Source organism: Leopardus geoffroyi, chromosome B4, assembly GCF_018350155.1.
Source record: "Leopardus geoffroyi isolate Oge1 chromosome B4, O.geoffroyi_Oge1_pat1.0, whole genome shotgun sequence".
Lineage (NCBI taxonomy): Eukaryota > Metazoa > Chordata > Mammalia > Carnivora > Felidae > Leopardus > Leopardus geoffroyi.
In genome coordinates this window covers 51,363,670-51,379,294 of record NC_059341.1, presented here as the reverse complement: position 1 = coordinate 51,379,294, position 15,625 = coordinate 51,363,670, and the positions used below count along the sequence as shown (strand labels likewise).

General features: G+C 35.2%; 1 long non-coding RNA gene across 3 annotated transcripts in view; it reads left to right on the top strand.

Annotated features, from left to right (window-relative positions):
• Positions 1-15,625, top strand: part of LOC123590483 — a 94,288-nt gene that overhangs the window by 55,509 nt on the left and 23,154 nt on the right. Inside the window, exons 1-2 of one of the 3 annotated variants that reach the window (XR_006708785.1) lie at positions 8,570-8,732; positions 10,489-10,580. The exons of 1 other annotated variant lie outside the window; for it this stretch is intronic. This is a non-coding gene — a long non-coding RNA (uncharacterized LOC123590483). Of the gene's footprint in view, positions 1-8,569; positions 8,733-9,848; positions 10,059-10,278; positions 10,581-15,625 lie in introns of those variants that run through there. One more of the 3 variants, XR_006708783.1, reaches the window with a different exon arrangement.

Genomic DNA, 15,625 nt, shown 5'->3' with positions numbered 1-15,625 from the left:
TGAACTAGAAAGCCACACAAAGATGAGTCTGGGGTGCCTGGGTAACTCAGGCAGTTAAGCATTCAATTTCGGCTCAGGTCATGATCTCACAGTTCATGGGTTTGAGCCCTGCCTCTGGTTCTGTGCTGTCAGCTCAGAGCCTAGATCCTGCTTCAGATTCTGTGTCTCCCTTTCTCTCTGCCCTTCCCTGACTTGTACTCTTCTCTCACTCTCTCAAAAATAATAAACATTAAAAAAATAAATGAATCTTAATTGTATATTACTAAATAATATAAGCTAGTCTCTAATGGCTGCTATATGATTCCCCCTCTATTGCCACAGACTATGAGTCTGGAGTTCTCGCTTGTCCAGAAAGAGAGTGGATGCAGAATTGAATACATGAGAGGCTAATGTCCGGGAGGAGACAAGGGCCCTGAACAAGGGCTTCGTCTCTGTATTTATTGAGCTCACAAGATATTACTCATGTGGTGAACGTGAAGAAAACAAGATCTTACAACAATTATGTATTAATACTGGACTTATTAATGATAAAAAAGGCACCACACTAATGCAAAACATTAATAAATGAAACTGTGCACAGGAAAGGAGAGTATATGGGAGCTCTCTGTACAACCTGCTGAAGTTTTCCATTAATTTAAAACTGTTTTAACAAATAAGTCTATTAAGTGAAAAAAATGTTCAATACCCATTTGTATGAAAAGCATAGAACAAGATGGAGAAAGATGGAGAGTGATAGTAGATGCGCAAATGAAATATATCCAGCATTTGGGGAATAATTTGACTTCTAGATATCAAGGTGTAATATAAAGCTATATCAACTCAAGTGGGCTGGTATTGGGGAAAGCTTTGCTAGAACAGTTTAATTAATGAAAGCTGAGGAACAGATCCATGGACAAATGAAACTTTAACTTCATGAATTGGGAAGCAATGCAGACCAGCACAGAAAGGATGGACTCTTCAATGGTGCAGAGAGTACTGATTTTCTGCGTGGAAATAAAAACTGTTAAAACCCTATCTCATGGCAAATAAAAAAAAAATTCCTGATGGACAAAAGAGCTAAATGATAAAATCTAAGTTTTAAATTTTTAGAAGAAAATATATCACCATGTAGTAGGGAAGTAGTTCTTAAATAAGATTCAATGTCATAAAACCTGAAATAAAACTTGTAAAAATTTGGCTATATTAGCACGCTTTTATAGAAGATAAAATATGCATTAATTAAAAAAAACACAGACTGGAAGAAAATAAAGACAACAAATATTTGACAAACAGCAGTAACCAATATTTCTAAATTGTTAAGAAAGACTCATCAACAGAATAATGAGCACAACATGTAACAGAAGCTTCTCATGAACAAGAACTCCACCTAATTATTTATGATATTTGAGAAAATGCAAAATAAAATGATATTAAGATACTATTTTACACATAATAGAATGGCAAAATGAAAATACTTGCTAACACCACTTGCTTTGGAGGGGTGTGGAGAAACAAACATTTCTATTGCTACACCATGATAGTGGCAATATAACCAGCAAGCATAACTCGGTACATAATCTGATGGTATCTAATACATTTGAAAAATGCACACTTCTTACCAAAATATTCTACTCTCAGATTAAGAAATAGCTACCTATTTTGCCATTGCTGTATTTTTATTAATATGTATCATTTTGTGTGCCTAATGCAGAACTCTAAAAATTCTTTTGGTTGTAAAAGTATGTTTTATTTTGACTTAGTGTGAAGAGACCTCTACCATGCAGGGAAAGCATTGTTCATTGCAAAAAAAAATACACATTTCTAAAATTGCCTTGTGTCTCATCAAAAATCTAACTATTCAATAACAATGTTCTATTTCTTCTATGTAGTTGAAAATATAAATTGTCCATGGTAGTTTACTAATGATCAAACTCATCCAACTCTTCATTTACATAGTTTATTTTTCTCCCAAAAGAGAAAGGTTTTTTTTTTTTTTTTAAGGGCAAATAATGTATGATACTTCTTCTTGAGAATACTGGGTAATAGACAAAAATTCCACTGGCATTTCTATCATTCACAAGCTCACTCATTTCTACATTCTTTTGTATGGGCTCTGACAATATAATGGTGTTTCTAGCCTTTTATTCTTGATCTTAAACAAGAATCCTGGTGTGCCTGTCAGAATTGTAAGGGAGAGTATAAAGAAGTTATGCACCATGGTGCCAGAAATGAGAGGCAAATGAATAATTTGAAATGGTAGATTTTAGAGAGACAGAACAGAATTTGCTATTCTTAAGAAACTTTACTGAGGCATTTAGGATAGAAAAGAAGATCTAAGTTACTGTATATCTCTAACAGCCGGGGCATAAATAAAACTTCATGATCTTTGCATTTTATAACCAATGTTTTTTACTTTACCTTAAAATACTCTGGTAATTACTAAAATAGATTATTTGACTGTTATCGTCTTTATTAAAATATACTTAGCCAATATAAACTACGTTGTGAGAGTACATCATTCAGGCAGTACAAACATAAGAATTAAATTCATTCTGACGGGTTCATGTATTTTATGAGTTTTAGGGAAACATTTATGAAAAACTCTAATCCAAGTGAATATCCAATGTGAGCATATTAATGTGAATTAATATATTACTCTATAATATATTACTGTATACTATATAACATTAATATTAATATATTAATGTTCCTATATGTCTAACTTTCAAGCAAAGAATCAAAACACATTCAGATTAAATCGTTCTGGCAATTTAAAAATAAAACTTCATTAAAATTTTCTTGACTCAAGGTTACAGTTGCTTGAATAATGTATATTTTGTTTAAATTGTTATGGTGTTTAGGCATAAATTTATTTGTTTGACATATATCATTGTTTTACATTTTCATATCTTAGGCAAATTTGTGAGAGTATGTATTTCAGCTAAGAAGACTCATTCCATTTTCTTGAAGTCTCCACTTAGCATTTCACCTGAGTAGTAAATGAGGTTAAGATTTATGAGGTTAAGAGAATTTTCAGAAACAAGTCATTTTAATTTGGAACTTGAGTGATAAATTACACAGAAATTCCTCTTAAAACCATTGTGAAAATATTTTCTTTAAATTATAAATTGTATTTGTTACCTAGATAACATGTAAAAAATATACAATTTGGGGGAGTATATAAAAATATACATTTTTGAGTTATTTTTGACAACTTTATAAAGCAAAACAACTAACTTTAAAATTAATTTTCCCTTCATGTTCTTTTTCTTAATGTTCATCTTCTTAAATTTTTTTTAATTATTTATTTTTGAAAGAGAGAGACACACACACAGAATCTGAAAGAGGCTCCAGGCTCTGGGCTATCAGGATAGAGCCCGATATGGGGCTTAAACTCATGGAGTGTGAGATCATGACCTGAACTGAAGTGGGACTGTTACCCAAATGACCCACCCAAGCACCCCATTAATGTTCATCTTTGATGAAGAGAGAGAAAGAAAGGGAGGGACAGAGAAAGAGGGGGAGAGAAAAAGAATCGCAAGCAGGCTCTGTCCTGTCAGCATGGAGCCCAAAGCAGGACTCAAACTCACAAACTGTGAGATATGACCTGAGCCAAAATCAAGAGTCCAACACTTGACCGACTGAGCCACCCAGGCAGCCCCCCTTCATGTTCTTGGAGGCATCTAGTTGGTACAAAACTATGTACATTGTTGGTTAATTCTAATTTCGTCTCATTTTTTTTTCTTTTCTCAAATGTAATAACTTTCCTGGGAAAAGAAGAATATAGCAGGGCAACTTGAAATAGCCTAAAGTTATAACGTTAAAAAGAGAGTGGGAAAATGGTATACTTGCTTTGAGGTTAGCAGTGATTAACTGTGTGCATTCATATTGTACATTGATGCTCATAAAGTGCTTTTATGTAAGCAATGGTGTTGTATTTCATTGTGCATTTACTGTATGTCAAACACACTGATAAGTAGTTCATCTGCAATACTGCTTTAATCCTCAAACAACCCTATGAGTCGTTAGGTACTACTATTATTTCTATTATATGAATGCAATACTGAATTTTAGGTAATGTATATAAAATCACATAGAGAGTAAAGCTAGTAAGTGCCCTGATTACTGTAGCATTTATCCTATTTATCTATGTTTCTCATCTGTCATCCATCATCTGATTTCTTGCCTTTTTGATCTATCACTGACAGAGGGGTTTTGAAGACTCCAACTGTAAGAGTATATTTGTCTATTTCTTATTTCACTTGTACTGCTTCACATACTCTGTGATGTTCTGTTCGGTGCATGCACATTTAAGGTCTTCTTTTAAAATTGATGCCTTTATTATTATGTAATATTCCTGTTTATCCATGAAAATTTAGTTCTGAAACCTTTGAAATTAACATAGCTATTCCAGCTTTCTTTTGATTAGCATTAGTATGGTACATCTTTCTCTATCCCTTTGCTTTCAATCTGAGTCTTTTATTTAATGTAGGTTTCTTGTAGACTACATACACTTTGACTTTTAAGTCCCTTCTGACATTCCCTATCTTATAATTAGTGTATTTTGAGCATTGAAACTTAAAGTGGCTACTGATGTAATTGGATTAACACCCAATAATTTTGTACATTCTTTGTTTCTCTTGTACCTCCTCATATTTTGCCTTTTCTAGTTTTAACTTGCAATTTATATGATCTTATTTTATCTCCTCTCAATGTATCAATTATACTTTAAAATATTTAGTGGTTGACCTAGAGTTTTCAGTATACATTTTAAGCTAAGCCTAGTCCACCTGCAAATAACAGCGTACTGCCTTACATGTTATGCAGGTGTCTTGTACAAGAATATTCCCAATTCTACATCCCATTTCTTGTATTGCTCTCATGCACTTTATTTTCCCATATGCAAAGCCATGCAATACATTATTATTTTTAAAATTTCATTTATTTATTTTGAGAGAGAGAGAGAAAGCGTGAGCATGCATGCAGGGGAGGGGCAGAGAAAGAGGGAGACAGAGAATCCCAAGCAGGCTCCCCACTTGATAGCAGAGGCTCTTGCTCTGATAGTGCAGAGTCCCGCACATGGGGCTTATCTCATAAAGCACAAGATCATGACCTGAGCTGAAATCAAGAGTCGGTTCCTTAACCAAGTGAGCCACCCAGGTGCCCAATACATTGTTATTATTTTTAAAAAGTAGTTATCTTTTCCAACAATTAAAAATAAGAAAGGTAAAAGATTTTATCTTCTATTGGTCCTTCTCCAACGCCATTTTTTTTAAAACGAGTGTCGTGTATCATTTCTTTCCCCCTGAAGAACTTAACATTTCTTATAAGGTACTTCTGCTGGCAATAAATAAGTCAATTTTTGTTTGTCTGATAGGTTTTTATTTCTCATTCACTTTTTAAAGATAATTTCACTAGATATAGAACTCTACACTGATGGGGTTTTGTCTTTTTCTTTTGAGTATTTAAAATATTTTAGTTACTGTCTTCTTGCCTGCATGGCTTCAGATGGAAGTCCACTGAAATTCTTACCCTTATTTCTCTGTAGACAAAATGTTCCTGCCCTCCTCACTGACTTCTTTCAAGATTTTTTTCTCTGGTTTTCTACAGGTTGAATATGATATGACCTTTTTTTTTTCTTAATCCTGTTTGTATTTTCTGAGTTTCCTGCATTTAGGATTTGATGTCTGGCATTCATTTGGGAAAATTCTTAACCATTATTACTTCGGGTCTTCCATCAGTTCCCTTTTCTCTTTCTTTCTTTTCTTCTGCAATTCTAATCACATTTATGATGTTTGATATCATCCCACACTTCTTGTATGTTTTGTTCTGTTTTGTTCATTCTTTTCCCTTTTTGCATTCTATAATCTTCAGATTAAATCTCAGTGTTTTAGTGGGTCCAGGTATGTGGGCTCTGACCTCAGGATTCCTCCAGTGGTCTTTTTTGTTCTCCCATCCCCACCTCAACCTCTTCCTGTAGTATTTTCAGTCTATATCTATAGCAACTTCTGTTGACTTTTTATCCCCTATAGGTAAGATAGCAAACCCAGAGAGCGATAAGGTTAGAGGAATGCCCTTCCTCATTCTGGAAAAAGGCTCTGGTACAGGTCTTTTTCCCTGGAAAGTAGGCTTTTATTATGGAGAAGGTTCTGAAGATATTTCACAGGGGTTGTTACTCCCCTCCACCTGCTTGCCAGAGCCATCAGGAAATCTTTCTTAGACCTTCGCAGTGATAAACCGAAGTTTGTAGCTGCTTCTTCCCCCCAAGATTTTAACTCCCAGGAATTTCTCACTCCCAAATTAGACGTCACTTAGTCTCCAACAATTTGTAAAACTCACCTTGGAAATGTTCCTACTGATTTATGATTACAGCAGCTTCTGCTGAAGATATGTAGATTGTGGCTATGACTCTCTGGATTCACCTTTCCCTCCAGATTTCAGTGTGGCAGTTCACCCTGCAAATTCAGTTTTCTGATGGATGCAAGACAAGTTATTGATTTTCAGTTTGTCAAGCTTTTACTTGTAAGGATGACAGTGGCAACTTCTGTGCTTTTTACATGCAGAAGCTGACACCAGGAATCCAAGTTCAATCACACACACACACACACACACACACACACACACACACACACACATATGGACACATTTTATAGTTGAGATGCTGAATCTTAGAGACTCCTATAAAGAGACATTAATTTAGGGCCTTACACCAAAGTCACATAGCTACAGAATGGCAATCGCAGACCTAAATCTTTAAGTCTTCCTATGCATGTTCAAGATGTTTCCTGCTATAACACAGTGCAGTGCTTCTCATTTCTCTTTCTTTACCATAATTTCTGTCATCTGGGATAAAATCAACAGCTTCTAGTCTATTTAGCTTGTGGAGATATTATATGTATTGCAAACCTAATTTTCAACTCACAAAAATTAATGTATTCAAGGTTGCCTCAAGATACATTTATATTTCCTTATAAAGAGCTCCTAATTTTCCTATATCACACCACCTAAATAATTTAGGAGGATCACTTGAATGTTCACAAACAGAATAAATCAGTTCTTCAAGTGCTATGCTCTGGAGCTCAACTTTCTCAGTAGATGTTTGTCACCAGAAAAGGTGAATTTAAACATTCAGGGGGCAAGGAATTTTAACATTTCATTCTAGATATGTGTATAAATTCCTTGTAATTCAATTTTCTACAAAGAGAGTGAATCTCATGAATACATTCTAGTTCTAAACAAAGGATGGTACCAAAGTAAATGATTTAGTATCACATCAAATAATTTGCGGATAAAATGTACATCCACCCCCAATATTTATAGTAGCACTACCAAATAGCCAAATTATAGAAAGAGACCAAATGTCCATCAACTGATGAATGGATAAAGAATGTGTACGTGCGCGCACACACACACACACACACACACACACACACAATGGAATACTACTCTGTGATAAAAAAAGAATGAAATGTTGCCATTTGCAACAATGTGGATGGAACTAGAGTGTATCATGCTAAACAAAATAAGTCAGGCATGAAAGACAAATATACGATTTTGCTCATGTGTAATTTAAGAAACACAGCCGATGAACATAGGGGGAGGGAAGGAAAAATAAGAAAAACAGAGAGAGAGAGAGAGGAAAACCATAAGACAGTCTTAAATACAGAAAACAAAATGAGGATTTCTTGAGAGGAGGTGGGTGGAGGATGGGGTAAAATGGTTGATGGACATTAAGGAAGACACATTTTGAGATACGCACTGGGTGTTACATGTAAGTGATGAATCACTGGCTTCTATTCCTGAAACCAATACTACACTGTATATTAACTAGCTTGAATTTAAATAAATGAATTTTAAAAATAAAATAAAATAACCATATGTGTCTGTGCCTTCATATGCAAAGATAGTGAAACACTTTTGTGTCTCACTACAATTTCTGTAGCAGTAAATCATATCTTTTTGTTCCATATTAGTGAGTGCTTCAGTTATATAGATGCCAGTACACAGAATTCCTAGAGTTGAACTGAATATTAATGCAAAATATAGCCATTACAATGATGGAAATAACTAATTGTAAAATGTTAACCCTTACTTTAACTCAATGCTATAAAAATCTCGATGGAAAATGGTTAGATTCATTTTAGAAAGTTAAAAATTGCTACTTTTTTTAAAGTTTATTTTTATTTATTCTTAGAGAGAGTAATAGAGAGCAAGCAGAGGAGGGGCAGAGAGAGAGGGAGACAGAATCCAGAGCCCGATGTAGGGCTCCAACTTGCGAACCATGAGATCATGACCTGAGCTGAAATCAAGAGTCAGGCGCTTAACCAACCGAGCCACCCAGGTGCCCCCAATTGTAATTTATTTTAATTTTTTTTGTCAAAAGTAAAGTTTCCAGTTTATCTTAATATGACAGTCTTACTGGACAAAAGGCTCCTCCAGGACAAAGAAAGGGATATATATATATATATATATATATATATATATATATATATATATGCTTTGAGCCAAGAACTGTTCCAAGCACTTTACATACCTCTAATTGCTTATCTTTGGATAAATAGCATCATTTCTATTAACTCCAGTTTATAGTGAAGTCAGCTGAGGTTTAGAGAATTTTCTATGTATGAAACTCTGATGTTATCCATGACTATCTCCTACCATGTGGGAAAAGTCAAGGTTTGGAAGGAGAAAATGAAGAGAGGTGAAGACAGAAGATGAAGAAATAGAGGAGGATACATACAGCATCTGATTTGGTGAGTTTCATCTTTGCCTTTCCCGTATTTTTTTGAAATAATTTTTTAAGTTTATTTAGAGAGAGAGAGAGACAGCATGAGCAGGGGAAGGGCAGAGAGAGAGAGGGAAAAGAGAGAGAATCCCAAGCAGGCTCTGCACTGTCAGCACAGAGCCTGATGTGGGGCTTGAACTCACAAAACTGTGAGATCATGACCTGGGCTGAAACTGAGACTCGGATGTTTAACTGACTGAGCCACCCAAGCAAACCCCCCTCCTGCCATTTTTTTTTAACAAATATATTTACCCTCCATATTCTGGCCTAAACTAGTATGAAATGGATTTTAGCCCCTTATAATTACCTGTTTTTAATATTTAACCACATACATTATAACTGAAAAATTATAAATCAAGTTTTATAATGTCGTAAAATTGCAAAACTTTTCTAATTTTGAATTACAAAACGAGTAACATTCTATTGGGAGATCTACCATTCTTTGCCTGATTTTTCCACTGCAGCTGTACTAACAAAGCTTCCTCTGTGAACAGGGCAGTCCAGTTAACAGATATTAAAACAACCACTACTTTAATTCCAGAAACATCTATTGAACACTAACAATGTGCAAAACACTGTTTACTAATCTACTCCTCTAACCCTCTTCTAAAAGTAGAGTACTCCAGAGTTTAGTCCTTGACTCTCTTTTCTTCTCTATAAAAACAGGGTATTTTAAAATTCTATCTATAGGCTGATGATTGCCAACAGTAAATTTCCCACACTGAATTCACATTTAAGCTTCTCACAATTAATTGCAATTCTCTCCTTGACGTCATTTGTATGTCTGTTTGGCATCTCAAACTTAACTTTTAAAGAATAGGACTCTTGGGGCGCCTGGGTGGCGCAGTCGGTTAAGCGTCCGACTTCAGCCAGGTCACGATCTCGCGGTCCGTGGGTTCGAGCCCCGCGTCGGGCTCTGGGCTGATGGCTCAGAGCCTGGAGCCTGTTTCCGATTCTGTGTCTCCCTCTCTCTCTGCCCCTCCCCTGTTCATGCTCTGTCTCTCTCTGTCCCAAAAATAAATAAACGTTGAAAAAAAAAATTTAAAAAAAAAAAATAAAAAAAAAAAAAAAAAAAAAAAAAAGAATAGGACTCTTAAACCCACACTCTCAAAACCTATTCAGAATCTATTTCAGAATCTACTTTCTTCCTTCCACTTCCCTCTGCTATGACCACTTAAACTCCTATCTCCTTTGAAATTAATGGTTCCTCAACAAATGCCTTTCTTCTGCTTTGATTTTTCTATAAGTTGTTTTCCATACCACAACCAGAGTGCTCTTTTAAAACATAAACCAGGTTGGGGCGCCTGGGTGGCGCAGTCAGTTAAGTGTCCGACTTCAGCGCGGTCCGTGAGTTCCAGCCCCGCGTCGGGCTCTGGGCTGATGGCTCAGAGCCTGGAGCCTGTTTCGGATTCTGTGTCTCCCTCTCTCTCTGCCCCTCCCCCATTCATGCTCTGTCTCTCTCTGTTCCAAAAATAAATAAACGTTGAAAAAAAAAAACAAAAAACATAAACCAGGTTATGCACTCCCCTTGATTAAAGTCATCCTATAAATTACCTTCAAAATTATCCTGGTTGCAAAACCATGCAGGATCTGGCCTTTCCCTTTCATGTTATGACACTCCCCTTTTGCAGACCATGCTCTTCATACACTCCCCTTTCCATTTCTGAAACACATCAAGGTCATTTTCACCTTAGAGTTTTGTACTCTCTGTTCTGTGTGCCTAGAATGATCTTTCCAGTGATTTCCCTGCTATTCAACTCAGTTTAAAAGTCACTTCCTCAGACAAAACCACTTCTAACTGCCCAGGTGAAAAAAGGTATGTTGTATCCTATTTTGAGTCTATGTATCAGAGTTATCACTATCTAACATTGTATTTCTTTTGTTTGTTTTCTTTCTTCTTCCTACTAGGATGTATCTTGCCTAGTCATTAGACTTCCAGTACTTAAAGCAATAGTTCATAGTAATTGTCCAAAATATCTATGGAATAAATAATTGAATGAATGATTTTTTTCTCTCTCAGACTCCTCATCTAAGTAAAGTGTACCCAGTTGCTTCAGACAAAAATCTGAGAGCCATCCTTGATTTTTCTCTAACTCCCTAATCTAACACATTAGCAAGAGTTTTGGTCCCATTTCAAAAATTACTTCCAAATCTTCCACTCTTGTACATCGCTAATCTCTTCTAAGCCCTGACCATTACAGCCTCTTGTTTAGACTATTTGTTTTTTGTTTGCTTGTTTTTGCTTTGCTGTTGTTGTTCTCAATTCCATCCGTGACAACCAAAATGCTTTTAAAAAAATATAAATCAGATCATGACCCCCTATTGCATGAAATCTTCAGCAGATTCTGAACAGATTTAGAACACAATCTAAACTCCTCACTATGGCCTATAATGTCATGAAGCAGGCCCTGATGAATCTTTCCTTCTTGCTCATTCTCCTTCAGTCTCACTGACCTTCTTTTGGTTTCTTGAACAAAGAAATTACTGCTACAGATATGTTCCTGGTTCCTACCTTGGAGTCTTTATTTTTATTCCTATGACCTGGAACCTATTTTTCTCAGCATTTCAAAGGATTAGTTACTTATTATGCAGCTCTTAGCTCAAATATCAGAGACTGAAAGTAAAGCACCAGCAACATCCTATCTAATATTTCCCACTGGCACTATCTGATTCATTCTTTATTATGTTACCCTATTTATTTTTCTACATAGCGTTTGGTACTATCTGATTTTTATTTCTTACTTGTTTAGTGTCAAACCTTCTTAGTAAAAGTTATCTTAGAGCCTGAAATCCTTTTGCTATTTTGAGTAGAACTAAGGGTTCATGTTGCAGGGTAATAAAAGATAATGCTGAAAAGTAGTTTAGAGACTGAATGAAATGAGCTTTAAATACCAAGATAAAAAATATATAGACTTCATTCTATAGTTGATAAGAAAACATTGAAAATTCTGGAATAAGCACTATAACGAGGCAAGTGTTGTATGGAGATTAGTTTGGAATAATAGAGATACAGTAGGCAATTAGAGGGATATTTTAATACTCCGTTGTACACATGTGTAGTAAATACGGAAGTGAACAAACAGATAGTAATAATACGGGGCTGGATGAAAGTTTGGATTGAGGAGAAGAGGAAAACATGAACCTTAAATCACCAGTCATAGAATTTTACAATTTACATTATCAAAGCATACTTGTACCCCCATGTAATTTCTCCCATTATTGAAAATGTAATCAGCTGATCTTCTGAAATCTTTGTGTGAAGGTGAATTCATTTTAGCTACATAAAATAGAAACAAACAGCTTTCTTTTGAAAACCAAATAAGATGTACTCTTATTAATTATTGCCCTTTCAATGACACCACTTACAATTACCATTTTATTTGCAATAAAATGCCCCAAATGGACAGGAGCCGAAGTAGGTGATTGTTAAAGCTAAATCATATATTCTCACAGCTATCTTGGATTCTCTTAATTACCTTGTTATCATCAAAACAAGCTCAATAAAATTTTTTATAAGAGATAAGTAAGAAAAATTTTGATATGTGTTGTTTAAGAAATATATTGCTATCTTTTAAATTCTGTTAAATTTTATGTAAAAAATAATAACTTTAGTCTTCCACTTCCTTATAATAAAGTATAACTTAAGGCAATGATTCTATGAACCAAATATTTTCTTCCTTATAAAATACTCCAGCCAGAATATTTACTTGAAACTGACAGCGTATCTACGAGATTTCCAGGAAATTCAACCAAACATTTCTTGAAATTCTTCTAATTCCCACTTGTGAAGATTAGGATTGATATTGACTGAGAATAATGCTTCACTATATCAACTGTCACTAAGATTGGTGATAACTGATGCCTTCTTGATGAAACCTAGATCACTTAAGACTTAAAATAAGCTATTAATAACATAAATTTGCAAGAGCTCTATTTTAAAGTATTCAGTTTATTAAGAAACATAAACATAACATAAAGGTAGAATTTTAAATTAAATTTCATGAGTAAAATGTCAAGTTATTGGGGCACTTGGGAGGCTCAGTTGGTTAAGCACCCAACTTTGACTCAGGTCATGATCTCACGGTTCATGAGTTCAAGGTCCATGTCAGGCTCTGTGCTGACAGCTCAGAGCCTGGAGCCTGCTTCAGATTCCGTGACTCCTTCTCTCTCTGCCCCTCCCTTACTTGCTCTCTCTCTCTCTCTCACTGTCTGTCTCAAAAATAAATAAACATTAAAAAAAAGTCAAATTATCATTAGAAGTACAGCATATTAAATATTTCTTAACCTCTAATAAATGCCTTTGGTATTGATGTTTACCTTTTTAAACTAAAATATATTTTAATCTTATAATATACTTCCAATTTATTGTCTTGAATGTTATACATTACAACCACATAACTGGCAAATATAATTTTATTTTCTCTTTTCATTTTTTTATGCCTTGAATATACTGCTTTAACATAATTACAATGGTGGTTATTACTGCAACAATGGTCATAAGTGGTAATAAGGTACGTTCTTGTTTTATTTGTGACTTTAATGAGAATACCATTGTCCTTTTCTATTATGTGTAATAGTAGCTCTTCAGGGTGTATGTATCTGCATACTGGGTACAAGACATATAAGCATGCTAGTTAGAATCTAATTTCAGGGCACCTGGTGGCTCAGTCAATTAAGCACTGGAATCTTGATTTCAGCTCAGGTCATGACCACACAGTTCCTTAGATCAAGCCCCACATCAAGCTTTGTGCTGAGCCTGGAGCCTGCTTAAGATTCTCTCTTCCTCCTCTGCCTGCCCTCTCCTGCTCACACTCTTCCTCTCTCTCTTTCTCTAAGAAAAAAAAATAGAAGAATTTAATTTCAGTTGCGGTAACATACAGACCTCACATATTCATGGCTTAAACAAAATAAAAGTTGATTTATTCATTGGCTCTGTGCTGAGAAGTTTTAAGGGGATTGACACCTGTCTTGTTACACCATTTTACAATCTTCCCCTCACCTCTCTGGTGTAGGATGTTTCACAATCGTATCTACACTTCAGAAATGGAAGGGAAGGAAAGGTTGCATTGGACTTATTGCAAGCATATAGAAAAGAAGTAATACAGACTCAGGTTTCTATACGTGAAAAACCCTCAGTGTTTTCAGGGCACCCGGATGGCTCAGTTGGTTAAATGTCTGACTCTTGGTTTTGGCTCAGGTCATGATCTCATGGTTTGTGTGTTCAAGCCCCGCATTGGGCTCCATGCTGACAACATGGAACCTGCTTGAGATTCTCTCTTTCCCTCTCTCTTTGACCCTCCCGGCTCTCTCTCTGTCTCTATCTCAAAATAAATACTTTTAGAAAATTAAAAAAAAAAAGTGTTTTCAATATTCCCACACTGAACTGAGCTGTTAAGCACTTAGCTCAATTCAGCTAGGAAAGAGGAAAGAAGAGAGCATTACAGGTGGGGTTAATGATGTAAGCAATGGTTCTAACACTTATATTTTCCAGGCCCCAATGATTTTTTTTATGTTTTTATTTATTTTTGAGACAGAGACAGAGCATGAACGGGGGAGGACCAGAGAGAGAGAGGGAGACACAGAATCTGAAACAGGCTCCAGGCTCTGAGCTGTCAGCACAGAGCCCAACGCGGGGCTTGAACTCAGGAACCGCAAGATCATGACCTGAGCCGAAGTCAGACGCTTAACCGACTGAGCCACCCAGGCGCCCCTATGATTTTTTATAAATACAGCTCGTAGAATCCTATACCATTACAATTCCAAGGTAGCAAAAAGCATAGTACGAACATGTGCGGTAGAGAAAAGAATGTTTAAGTTAGGTATCTTCATTAAAAAAGCACACTTTGCCCTGGAGCTGTGCTGAATTATAGAGCTTGTTAGTAGTTTGTGAATCCACCTTTTCACATATTCTAGGTCAGGTACATATTTCAGCACCTGCTACCTATTTTATTCTGCTTGTTTGTGAAAATAAGAAAATGAAAAACCATCTGAAAGGCTTTCAGTGCTTTATAAAAGTAAACTTAACATTCTTTTGAGGGGAGAGGTAATGTAGAACAGTATTTTTGAAATACCTTCGAGTGGTTTGAAAATCATGAATAGCTTAGAACCCTGACATGGTTCTGATTTACAACTTAATAACTTCAGTTTTTAGGAATAAAGTGGAGATCTTATTTAAAGGCTGAAATACTACCATTTTCTCTGGATACCAGTAATAATTTAAATTCATGACTTCTGTATTCATGCAACCCAATTTAATACGAACAGTGTTTCTCACGTTCCATGTTTATGAAGGGTATGTCTTGAGGGTATACTGAGCTCTATAACGAACAGATGCTAACAGTAACTACCCAGAGTGCTACCCTTATGAACAGAGCCTGATACATATTACCTTACTTGGCAACCTACATACAGAAGAAGAAACAATTTTTGTCTTAAACAAATGCTGTGGAAGATGCACACTTTAAAACCAAACATAAAAAGGTTATTGTTTACAAAAGAATATTTCTTGTTATAGTGAAAGTCATATTTTGGATTGAGGTATATTGATAGTGATTTCTTTGATTTAGGTACTCGTATGTTTGTTTATCACAGAGAAACAATGTTTTAGAAAATATTACTAACTGAAAACTAGAAGAAAATTAAAGCTTTTATAGATATATAACTCAGCAGGAAAATATGACACATTGGGAATACAATTTAAATGTTAACTATTATTTTAGATATAATACTGAAATAGTGTTTGAAGAATAGTGGATGTGACTGGAGGTATTAAACATCTGTTACATGAAATAGGAAACAATTTTGCAAAATTATGTTTCAAAATATTTAAATGATGACAGTTAGTGATTTGTATTTATATGA